A 12,766-nucleotide genomic window follows, 5' to 3' on the forward strand; every position below is an offset into this window, starting at 1 on the left:
GATGCAGGGGACGCGGGTTCGTGGCCCGGTCCGGGAAGATCCCACATGCCGCGGAATGGCTGGGCCCGTGAGCCATGGCTGCTGAGCCTGCGCGTCCGGAGCCTGTGCTCCGCAATGGGAGGGGCCACAACAGTGAGAGGCCTGCGTACTGCAAAAAAAATTATTTACTTGTTTATTTTTGGCTGCATTAGGTCTTCGTTGCTGCACGCAGGCTTTCTCCAGTTGCGGCAAGCAGAGGTTGCTCTTCCTTGCAGTACACAGGCTTCTCATTGCAGTAGCTTCCCTTGTTGCAGAGCATGGGCTCTAGGAGCGTGGGCTTCAGTAGTTGTGGCGCATGAGTTTAGCTGCTCCATGGCACGTGGGATCTTCCCGGACCAGGGATCTAACCCGTGTCCCCTGCATTGGCAGGCAGATTCTTAACTACTGCCCCACCAGGGAGGTCCCCATACTTTATTTCTTAATGTGAGATGCAAGAATAGTGCATTGCAACAGATAAAATGAAAGAAATCATGCTGTTGGACTGAGCAAAAATGTTTAATTTCCTTTCCTACCCTTTCCAAGTTGTTAATTGACAGAAAATATGCTTTCTATTAAAAAGGATTACGTTCCTGATACTTCTTAATACCAAGAAAGCTATGTCGAAGCCAGACAAAACAGTCAGAGTATAAAGAGCACATACCACCCAAACATGGCAGAAAGTCTGTTTTACATAAAGCCTCAGAGTCAACACACTGCGGGGAAGTTTTTTAAACGAATAAATAAATCATCACGGAGCAGCTGGAAAGAGGAGTATATTCCTCAGAGACGGGAGAAATGGAGCAAAAGTCCAAAGAAGAAATGGAATTGGGAACTGGGAATTTTCCCTTTCGTATAGGCACATGCTGACCCTGGTAACGTAAATGCTGGTTTGTACACGAGCACATAGAAGCGAGTAGGAGAAAGGGATGGAAAACATCGTCTGGTCCAAGAAGGTTAGGCAGGCATCCAAAAACAAGCCTCAAACACTAAGATCCCCCAAAGAAGTGTGCATTTGCAGAAAATGAACAGTATGTAAGGGAACTCTTTTTTATTTAAATTGAGGTATAGTTGCTCTACAAATCATCAGTTACAGGTGTCCCGTATGGTGACGCACAGATTTTAAAGGTTATACTCCATTTATAGTTATTGTAAAATGTGGGTTATATTCTTCGTGTTGTACAATACGTCCTCGTAGCTTATTCTAAACATAATAGTTTGTACCTCTTACTCCCCTCCCCCATCTTGCCCCTCCCCGCTGGTAACCATTAGTTTGTTCTCTAGATCTGTGAGTCTGCTGCTTTTTGTTATATTCACTAGTTTGCTGTACTTTTTTGATTCCACATATAAGTGATATCATACAAGGGAAGTCTTGTTGAAAAGCACATCATTGAGAATACTTCCCAGTCTGAGCTCGGTGTGGATGAAGAGAAATAAATGAATGAATGAACGAATGAATGAGAAAAAACCAGAATCTCCCCCCGATACGTCCAAGAAAATCCTTTACCTGTGTGTCTTTACCACCAGAATTCATTCCATTTGTTTGCCTGACAATCCTAAATTGAAACCATAGCTTAAAATAGTTCTAAACTGGATGTACCTCCAAAGGCTTGGTAGAAACACACTGACATTTTCTTCAGAGGGATGCACTTCAAATGGATCCTCAAAGAATTCCTATAAATACAGTGCCAGGAACACCAACTCATCTAAACATCCCCAGAAGAACAAACAAAAACCAAAAAATCATCCAAGGAAAAGAGGCACCAGGAGAGAAGCAGAAACAAAAGAAACAACAACCCACAGAAAGAGGTCTGCAAATGCAAAAGCAATCGGGCCCCTAAAAGTCCAAATGAAAAAGAAGTACATGTAAAATATCAGAAGAAATAAAATATGCATGGGAAATATGAAGAAACAAGGTTATATCCACAATTTTGCCAGCCGACTTGCAAAACGATTGACTTAAACAGCAAATGAAGAGAAAATTAGTAAGCCAGAGGGTAGACTGGGGCACATTAGAAAGAATGTTGCAAAAAAGACCCCCCCCCCCCAAAAAAAAAAGGGAAAGTAGGAAAGAGGCATTAAAAGACATAGAACAAAGGGGGTGAGAAATCACTGCCTACATGTAATTAGAGTTTTACAAAGACATGATAGAGAGATTGGGAAGAAGGTAGTATCAAACGCATAATGATTAAGAAATTTCAAGAACAGAAGCAAGACACCATTGCCTGGATGGAGACACAACCTATCTGAGAGTGTAAATGAAAAAAAAAAAATCCAAGGCAAGGTATGTTGTCGTCAAAGAAGCAAAGAACACAGAACACAGATGTTAAAGGAGCTGTAGAGGGAAGAGCCACGTTTCTACCTTTAGTAGAAAAAAACTAGACTGTCTCCTGACTTCTCGTGGAAACGAGTAGCCACTGGAATTATGCGTACCTTCAAAACTCTGAATGAAAATAACTGTCAAGCTAGGATTGTATGTCCAGAGAAGCTCCTTTTAAGGCAAACAGGAAGTAAAGGTATTTTTAGACAACAAAAAGGAGAGGTCTGCCGATAACACTGCTTTCTTCAGTGAAGTCTGAAGGGTGCATTAAATAATTAGAACATATTCAATAAAGGATGCGTTAAAGAAAGAACATATTCAAAGAGAAATGCAGAGAATGCGGAGGGAGGGGGGAAGAAGCAAACGGGGGGGAAAACTCTAAACAAAGTTTAGATTGTATAATGATACACATGAAAGGCTGCAGCAGCCTAACACTTGGGGATTTGATTCGAGTTGATACACACGAATGACGTAGATTACTTTAGGACTTAAATATGTGCATTAAAGTATCCAGAGAAGTCATTACAATCATGCACAGAGGGTATATAACTTCTGGAAATGTAACAGGAAAAACTGGAGGGCTAGTTGCAAAGAATCAAAGAAAGGAGGATGGCTATGGAAGGGGAGCCGCGTAAGATGAAAGAGAGTAGAAAGCGCACAGATACATCAAGATCCTACCAAATGCTAATCAAATCAATTTTCCTATTCCAAGATGACAACTGGAGGATTGGGTTATCAGAAAATGCATCTGTATGCCGTTTGCAGAGAACACAGATGTAAGAAGCAACTAGATGTAAAAAGAAATGTCACATACCTGCTACTCAAGAGTAGGTGGATGTAACTCTTGATATGGGAGAAAATGAACTAGAAGTCACAAAGGATTATTCCATGTAAAGAGGGTCAGTAGACGTAGAAAACAAACTTATGGTTACCGAAGGGGAAGGGGTAAATTAGGTGTTTGGGATTAACAGATACAAACTACTATACATAAAATAGATAAACAAGGATTTACTGTGTAGCACAGGGAACTATACTCAGAATCCTATAATAACCTATAATGGAAAATAATCTGAAAAAAATATATATATAAATGAATCACTTTGCTGTATTCCAGAAACTAATATTATAAATCAAATTCAATTAAAAGAAAATACAGGGTAAGTACGTATTGCTAAGAAGTTCACTGCTCCAGGGAGATACACCAAGTCTAAACTTGTGTGTGTTTATTAGCAGCGCATCAATACTTGAAGCACATTTGGCGTAACAATGAGAAATCGACCAGTCCATAACCTTAGTGAGTTAACTTTCTGCTCGTGGCAATGGGTACATTAAGCAGATTACATCAAGAGAAAATACGGAGTATTTGTATAGTACAGCTAACGCACAATGAATACATTTCCTAAGGTGCACATGTAGAACACGACTGCCCCCAAACCGGAGACTCAACATGCGTCTCTGAGTCCCACAGAACTTTAACAGCAAATGAACACATCGCGAATTATAAAGCCAGTCTAAAGAAATGGGAGGACGAGTTACACAAAAGTTTGAAAATTAATCACCTCTCTCCTCAGTAGCCAGTGGGACCATGACAGCACGATCATTTAAATTAGAAAATATTGGAACTGAATGAAGGCGGAAATGGTACATCTTGAAACTAATTCGACTACATTCAAACTAAGACGGAGAGGAAAGGAAAAGAAGCCACACACTTATAGAAACGGAAAAGAAGCCACACACTTATAGAAGCTGTTTGCAATCATTTTAACTGACAAAACATTAGAACGCAGGATATATAGATATGTATATCTATGTATGAACCAACTGGGAAAAGCTGAATAGAAAAATCGACTAGTAAGTTATGGAAGAGAGTGGAGCGTCTGATGAACATGTTTGTTTCATGCTAATTTGACTGAAACAAACTAAGCTTTTGAGAGAGGATTTTCCATCATTCTTACATTTATGAATAGTTTCCTTCTCAAAGGTTCACGGCAATAAATAGCTTTACTCTGAGTGGTACATGTGTGTAAATGGGATACATTTTTATTTACTGTGTTTTCTGTAACTTCTGTTTTGCATCGTATTAATGTAATTCCCTCTGATTCCTTTTGATCTGGCTCGCTCCAGGCCACAACTGGTTTTTGTTTTCCTTTAACCTTCCTGAATCATGTATTTTATCTATGCATTCTTAAGGGCTGAATTTAATCAGTATTTTTCAAGTGAAATCACTATCTTTCTGTCTTTATAGGTGATTGCAACTGATTCATTTACATTACCATGAGTGACACATATAGGAACACTTTCAAAATTTTGGTTTATGCATTAAACATGATTTTACTGACGTTAGAATATGTAGCTTTTCCTAGTAAAACATCATATGTATACAAACACATACGTAATATACAAACCTGCAAAAACATACTATGTGTATACACGTATACATTTACATATGTACATATACATAGTCTGTTGTTGCAGGTATCTATATATTTATATAGACGCATATGCGCGCGCACACACACACACACACACACACTTATGATTTAACTTTCTGAAGGGATATCCATTTACTTTTTAAAAATATTCAGGTCTTCTGTCCACTTTTTAATTGAACTGTTTGTTTTTTATATCGTATGAGCTGTGTATATTTTTGGATATTAACCCCTTATCGATTGTATCATTTGCAAATATTTTCTCCCAATCAGTAGGTTGTCTTGGCGTTTTGCCGATGGTTTCCTTTGCTGTGCAAAAGCTTTGGAGTCTAATCAGGTCCCATTTGTTTATTTCTGCTTTTGTTTTCTGAGCCGCAGGAGACAGATCCAAAAAGATATTGCTACATTTTATGTCAGTGTCCTGCCTGCGTTTTCCTCTAGGAGTTTTACAGTATGCAGGAACCAAAGAGCCCTTGGAAATGAGGGATTGCTCCTGAAAGACAATTGCAGACCATTCTGTTGATGTCCCCTCAGTGTGTTCCCAACTACAATACGAGTGGGAAACAATCTGAAACTTCTCCATGACGGAGGACAACCCTCAACTGGTTCCTGTTTTCACCAAAGATCCGTGTTTCTTTGCGCGTTCGATACCATTTGTTCCAGAGAGTCGATTAACTATAAGTTCTATGAGCTATATCCACTCTACCCCACAGCCTTCTTGAGACATGAACCCCACATCTAACAGACCTTTGCTCTATCCACAGCACTTAACTCCAGTGCCATGGACGATATGGTCCATCACTCACGGGTCAGCCCTGGCTACATCAGTGGACGGGTACCAGGGAGCATCAAGGTACGGTGTGGGCATCGGGCAAGCACGATCCACTTTTTCACAGCGTTTAGACTTGAATGGATGTGGGAAACTATGGAGTTAGTCAAGAAATGGTGAAAAAAGCAAACTTGTGAAAGCTTGTAGAAGAGAAGTGGAAAAATGTTTACCGGTAACTGACAATGTGAAAAGCAATGTATTAAACTTGCTATCGAGTTTTGCTTAAAAGTTAGTTTAGCAAGAAAGAATAGATTTTTTTTTTTTTTTTCTCAGAGTGATGTTTTTGGTGTTTCCAATCTCCTGGAGTGTGTTTCATGGTGAGCAGGGGGCGGGGAAAATGATGCGGGCAGAGACATTTCCTTGGGAGTTGGTATCTCGTCTGATCCCACAATTCTTTTCTTCTTCCCTTCATTCAAAAATGACTTTTTCTTTGTCTACCAGAAGCCCAGAACTCCTCTATGTCTTGGGGCACACGGTGAGACAAAGTGGAAAAACACAGCGTTCCCTCAAGGAGTCAAGGTTTTGAGGGTAATACCGACAAGCTGGTTTGCAAGGTGTGTCCCTCAAGAAATAGTTACATGATATACAGTATCACGTTTTCTGAATATTCAGTGATATTAAAACTGATTTTTAAATGCTGTTAAAAATTGGTGCTTTAAATTACATGTCTAAAAAGTGATAATTATAAATGAGTTGGGTTGTATATATACCTTTCTTACAAAAGTCTTTGAATGCCAAATGCCTCTGTTAATAGCAGCTATTAAACTGGTGAACGAATGACTTATACATATTAAATATAATCATTAGATATATATACACAGAAACATGCACACACACCTCGATACCTTACGCCTTATAAGAATTTTCTGTAAGGAGAATTAGATAGACCTTTATAGCAACGGAAACCTTTGCAGACACTGAAACCATTATTACATAGAATATAACCATACAACCCATTTGGTTCACCTTAGCTGCACTTTCACAAGCCCTTAAAAAGTTGTCTTATGGTAGAACTACAGAGGAACGTCGGCATGTCCTTACATTGGAGGATTTTTTCCCCCTCTGCAATTTTTTTTCATTCATAAATGACATTTGGTATATCATAGATGTGGCACTCATGGGAGTGGGGAAAGGCTGGTTGACACAATTTGATATCCGCTAGAGGAAAATGAAATTTGACTTCCAACCTCATACTCCGCCATCACCTGCATGCTACACACGCACATTAGAAAATTTCCTGCATTTGTACGTTTGGACGCATGACATACGAATGTTCATAGAAATACTGTGTGTAAGAGTAAACTTTTAAAAACTCAAAACAACACAAGTCCATAAAGAGTAGAATGAAGAAATAAAGTGTGGGATGTTTAGCCAGTGAAATACTATAGTGCCATGACCCCCTCTGCATTTTTAAAAAATAATTTTTACTGGAGTAGATTTTTAATGTTGTGTTAGTCTCTGCTGTACAGCAAAGTGAATCTGTTATTCCTATACATGTATCCACTGTTTAATTTAGATTCCTTCCCCGTGTAGGTCATTACAGAGTATTGAGTAAAGTTCCCTGTGCTATACAGTAGATCTAAACCAGATAGTTGCCTCTTTGCTTTTCTTTTTTTTTCATTGTCACTTTTCTTAACTCATTAAAGTCACTTCGAAGCCAGTCCCCATTTTCCTTTGTCATAAACGAACCTATTTTGTTCAAGGATGAAAGTGTCGTTTTATAGAGAAAAAATGGTCGAATGTTGGGGATTTCATACGTATAAAATGTGTACTGGGGCTAGTTGCCTTTAAAAAAAGAGGGCATAGAGCTTCATTCAAGCCTACATCGATCTAATTCTGAGGAGACTTGGTTATTCCTTTATTAGTCATATTGTTCTTTTTTCTGTTCCTGGGCCTCTCACTGTTGTGGCCTCTCCCGTTGCGGAGCACAGGCTCCGGACGCGCAGGCTCAGCGGCCATGGCTCACGGGCCCAGCCGCTCCGCGGCATGTGGGATCCTCCCGGACCGGGGCACGAACCCGTGTCCCCTGCATCGGCAGGCGGACTCTCAACCACTGCGCCACCAGGGAAGCCCGGCTATTCCTTTATTAATTTCATAAAAATGTTTTTATATGTCAGCACTTTTATTAGGAGCTGAAAGCAGAGGGAATATTTTCCTAAAAAGGCTCTAAATACATGTGGGGATAAGATGGGAATATTTTGGCTAAGGTTGGACCTGAGACAGCATGTGCAGTGGCTAATGCCCATCTTTTCCTGCACGTTCAGCAACCCTTTCACCCCAGCTGTTCCTCCAGCCCTCAGAAGCCCCCGTCCCAGGGGTGCTGTTGCCTTTTCCCCTGCTTGGTCTGTCCATGAACTTGCTTGTGGACAGCGTACCGCAGCTGGCTGTGAGCCTGACTTTCCCTCACCCTGGCAAGCTGTGTCCCTCTTGGGGCTGCTGCCTTCTAGCCAAATCCTAGATCAACTGCACAAAACTCAGCCAGCTGCCCTCTTCCGCATCTGCACAGCACAACGCCTTATCAGAAGGATATTTGTGCCACGGCTCATGAATCCCTAGACCCCAGTGACCCCACGGTAACCGTCTGCAAGATAGCAGGTGTGTAAGATCAAGTTACTCTGCCTGGAGGGCGACTCCCAAACAATCCAAAATCATCCCGTTAAGACACAACAGATCCAGGGGAAGGATCAGAGAATAAGGCAAGGAGGTACGTGTGCTTCTGCCTGTATGTAGGAACAAAGCATGATCCTAATCACGGTGTAGATTTGTGGATGTAAAAGTTTACAGAGACTTGGCTGTGCTGCAGGTGGTACTTCTTCAGTACGGTTTAACTTTTCCTGTTCTGAATGGCTTATGTTCACATTAACTAAAGAATCTGAGTAGACAGAAAGGAAATAAAAGACTATATGTGCATTATATATGCTTACATATTTATATTTAATATATGTACCTTGATTTATGATATAATCATAGCCTCAAAAATTTGCATCTGTAATATGGTTATAAAAAGGTGATACACAGCACAAAAACAGAATTATACGTCAGTGGTAAAGGATAGAAAACCCAGAGGTAAACCCATGCACCTATGGTCACCTAATCTATGACAAAGGAGACAAGAATATACAATGGAGAAAAGACAGTCTCTTCAATAAGTGGTGCTGGGAAAACTGGACAACTACATGTAAAGAAATGAAATCAGAACACACCCTCACTTCATGCACAAAAATAAACTCAAAATGGATGTAAGACCTAAATGTAAGACGGGACACTAGAAAACTCGGAGGAAAACACAGGAAGAACACTCTTTGACATAGATCACAGCAAGATCTTTTTTGACCCACCTACTAATGAAAATAAAAACAAAAATAAACAGATGGGACCTCATGAAACTTAAAAGCTTTTGCACAGTAAAGGAAACCATAAACAAGACGAGAAGACAACCCTCGGAATAAAATATTTGCAAACAAAGCAAGGGGCAAAAGATTAATGTCCAGAATATACAAACCACTCAGGCAGCTCAATACCAAAACAAACAATCCAAGCAAAAATTGGGCAGAAGACCTAAATAGACATTTCTCCAGAGAAGACATACAGATGGCCAAGAGGCACATGAAAAGATGCTCAACATCGCTCATTATTAGAGGAATGCAAATCAAAACTACAATGAGGTATCACATCACATTGGTCAGAATGGCCATTATCTAAAAATCTAGAAACAATAAATGCTGGAGAGGGTGTGGAGAAAAGAGAATCCTCTTATACTGTTGGTGGGAATGTAGACTGGTGCAGCCACTATGGAGAACAGTATGGAGGTCCCTTAAAAAACTTTAAAAATAGAACTACCATCTGACCCAGCAATCCCACTACTGAGCATATGCCCTGAGAAAACCATAATTCAAAAAGACACATGCACCCCAATGTTCACTGCAGCACTATTTACAGTAGCCAGGTCATGGAAGAAACCTAAATGTCCATCGACAGAGGAATGGATAAAGAAGATGTGGTACATATACAGAATGGAATCTTACTCAGCCATAAAAAGGAACGAAACTGGGTCATTTGTAGAGATGTGGATGGACCTAGAGACTGCCATATCATACAGAGTGAAGTAAGTCAGAAAGAGAAAAACAAATATCGTATATTAATACATATATGTGGAACCTAGAAAAATAGTGCAGATTAACCTATCTCCAGCGCAGGAATAGAGACACAGACATAGAGAACGGACATGTGGACATGGCAGGGGGATGGGGGGCAGGGGAGGGTGGGATGAAATGGGAGAACAGGTTTGACATAAATACACTACCATGTGTAAAATAGCTAGCTAGTGGGAACCTGCAGTATAGCACAGGGAGCTCAGCTCGGTGCTCTGTGGTGACCTAGATGGGTGGGATGGGGGTGGGGTGGGAGGTCCAAGAGGGAGGGGATGTATGTATACATAGAGCTGAATCACTTCATTGTACAGCAGAAACTAACACAACATTGTAAAGCAATTATACTCCAATAAAAAAAAGGTGATACACATATGTGTATATACATAAATACATACATATATATGTATATATAAACATATTCTTGTTACATGCAAAAGTATAATTGCGTATAGATACTTATATTATAACTGCAACTATACTTCTGCGTGTAACAAGGACATATATTTAAATTAGCTAACCTAGAGATTACCATACTGAGTGAAGCAAACCAAATATACGATATCACTTATATGTGGAATCTAAAAAAAATTATACAAATGAAATTATACAAAACAGAAATAGACACACAGACATAGAAAACAAACATGGTTATCAAATGGGAAAGGGGGAAGGGAAAAATTAGGAGTATCAGATTAACAGACTCACTACTACACATAAAATACATAAACAACAAGGACTTACCGTAGAGCACAGGGAACTATACTCAGTATTCTCTAATAACCTATGATGGAAAAAAGCCTGAAAAAGAATGAATATATGTGTATATGTGTAACTGAATTGCTTTGCTGTACCCCTGAAACTAATGCAACATTGTAAATCAACTATACTTCTATTAAAAAAAACCTCACTATTGAAAAAATAAATTAGCTAACCTAAATTCTGATATAATTTAAATGTGATACATATATGTATTGTATAAAATTGTCTTTGCAAGTAACAATAATGATGTATTTAAATCAACTTACTTAAATAGTTGTGATACAAATACATACGTGTATCATATATACACAATTATGCCTTTGCATGTAACGATAACAAAGGTATTTATGTATCTTCCATTATGTGCCAGGCACTGAACAAGGCTCCAGAAACATAACTGTGAAAGAACATTCATTAATTCATATTTGCCTCAATGATGGTAATGTACTTTTGCTTTCATGGTAAAGGATTATTTTGAAGTACACTTAAAATATACAACTATCTTACAGGAGGGTTTGATTTCCCATATTGTGTAAATCCAGTATTTTCATTTTGCATCACAACAATTTAACTAACGTCGTAACTTCACTTCATGTTGGGTGCGTGCTTTGTAACCTGGTGGGGAGCCAGTTCTGGTATTCAGTCTTGGCTTCGTTTCTAAATTGCTATGAAACTTTAGGAAAGTCATTTTATCCTCTGATTCTGTTCTAGTTTTTCATGTGAAAAATGCAAATAAAAACACAGATATTGTGGAGTTGCAGAGGAATTAAAAATAACTGACGTGAGATTTTTACCTAGATGTGAAAGACCTGAAGTAGCGGGTTAAAATATTTTGACTTTCATTCCGTAGGCAACAGGCAAAAAAGTACAGGATTTGGGGAAGGTGCACACAGTTACAATACATCTTACTTAGGGAGTGTTGCGTTCCCTAAGCAGAAATGGGGGAGTGAAAAAGTGCCAACTCACAGCATCAGAATATCAAAAGACCACATGCAGACAGAGTGAACTGGGGACATCTGTTGAGATCCTCTAAACCGAAAAGCAATGATTAAATTTTTCATTTGCAACCTGACATGGAATTTTCGAACTCATTAGAGAAACTCAAATAACATGAGAAACGATAAAAAATAAAAAAATAGGTGACTATTCCACGGAATCGGAATTATGCAGCTACTGTCACTATCTCGAAGGTGAAAACTAACCGTGAAAATGACAAACCGTCCTATTGTGGATTTTATTAAGCTCGACAGAGAAGTGCAACTTTACGCAGTTAAAAAATGATAGAATCCATTCTCTCTTTTATTTACTTAACAGATATTTTAGTAAGAGTCTTCAGTACGCTGGAGACCATGAGAGACAGCAAGGTTCATAAGCTTTGGTCCCCCAAGAGAATAAAAATTCAGTGAATAAGACAAAACAATAAAGAATAAGCCAGATATAGGGCATCCATCATACACAACTTCTGTATATGTTCATGGGAAGGAAAAAGGACATTTGTTACGGTGAGCGGAAGCAATGCAAAGAGGAAATAATTTTTTTAAATAAAGATAAAAAGAGCAAATGGAGTGGATATGGGGCTGCTGGTGAGACTTCAGGAAAATAGGATCCGTTGCAGCTGACAGAGAGAGCAAGACGGGGCGATGACCAATGGGTTTGGCCACAAGGAGATCATGGGGAGAAATTGTAAAAAATGGCTCTGCGGGGGCTTCCCTGGCGGTCCAATGGTTGGGACTTCACCTTCCAATGCAAGGGGGGTGGGTTCGATCCCCGGTTGGGGTGCGGGGATCCCACATGCCTTGCAGCCAGAAAACGAAAACATAAAACAGAAGCAATATTGTAACAAATTCAATAAAGGCTTAAAAAAAATGGCTCTGTGGCGTCCTGGGGACTGTAGTCTGACAGGAATGGACTCGAGAGAATAAAGGTGCAGAAACAAGGTGATGAATGCACTCACATGATCGAGGAACTTTTCTGAGAAGGGTTGCAAAGACAGATGGGGTATGTGCTAGAGCTTTGTTTAAAAAGTATCGTAAAATGAGAGAGGTGATGGTGTAACTTCTGGTGGGAGTAATCAAGGACAGAGTTGAATGTTTGGGGCATGCGGGGGGGGGGGGGGTTGAACATCTTGGCCACTTGCCAAGGGTGTGAGCTTCAGCGAGTTAACTTATTTCTAGAGTCCATCATATCCTTGTGTACAAAGAATAATGAGATCCATCTTGAAGGGTCATCGAGGAGATGCGAGACAAACAGAAAATGCACCAAA

This window comes from Leucopleurus acutus, assembly GCF_964270905.1.
Source record: "Leucopleurus acutus genome assembly, chromosome: Y".
NCBI lineage: Eukaryota > Metazoa > Chordata > Mammalia > Artiodactyla > Delphinidae > Leucopleurus > Leucopleurus acutus.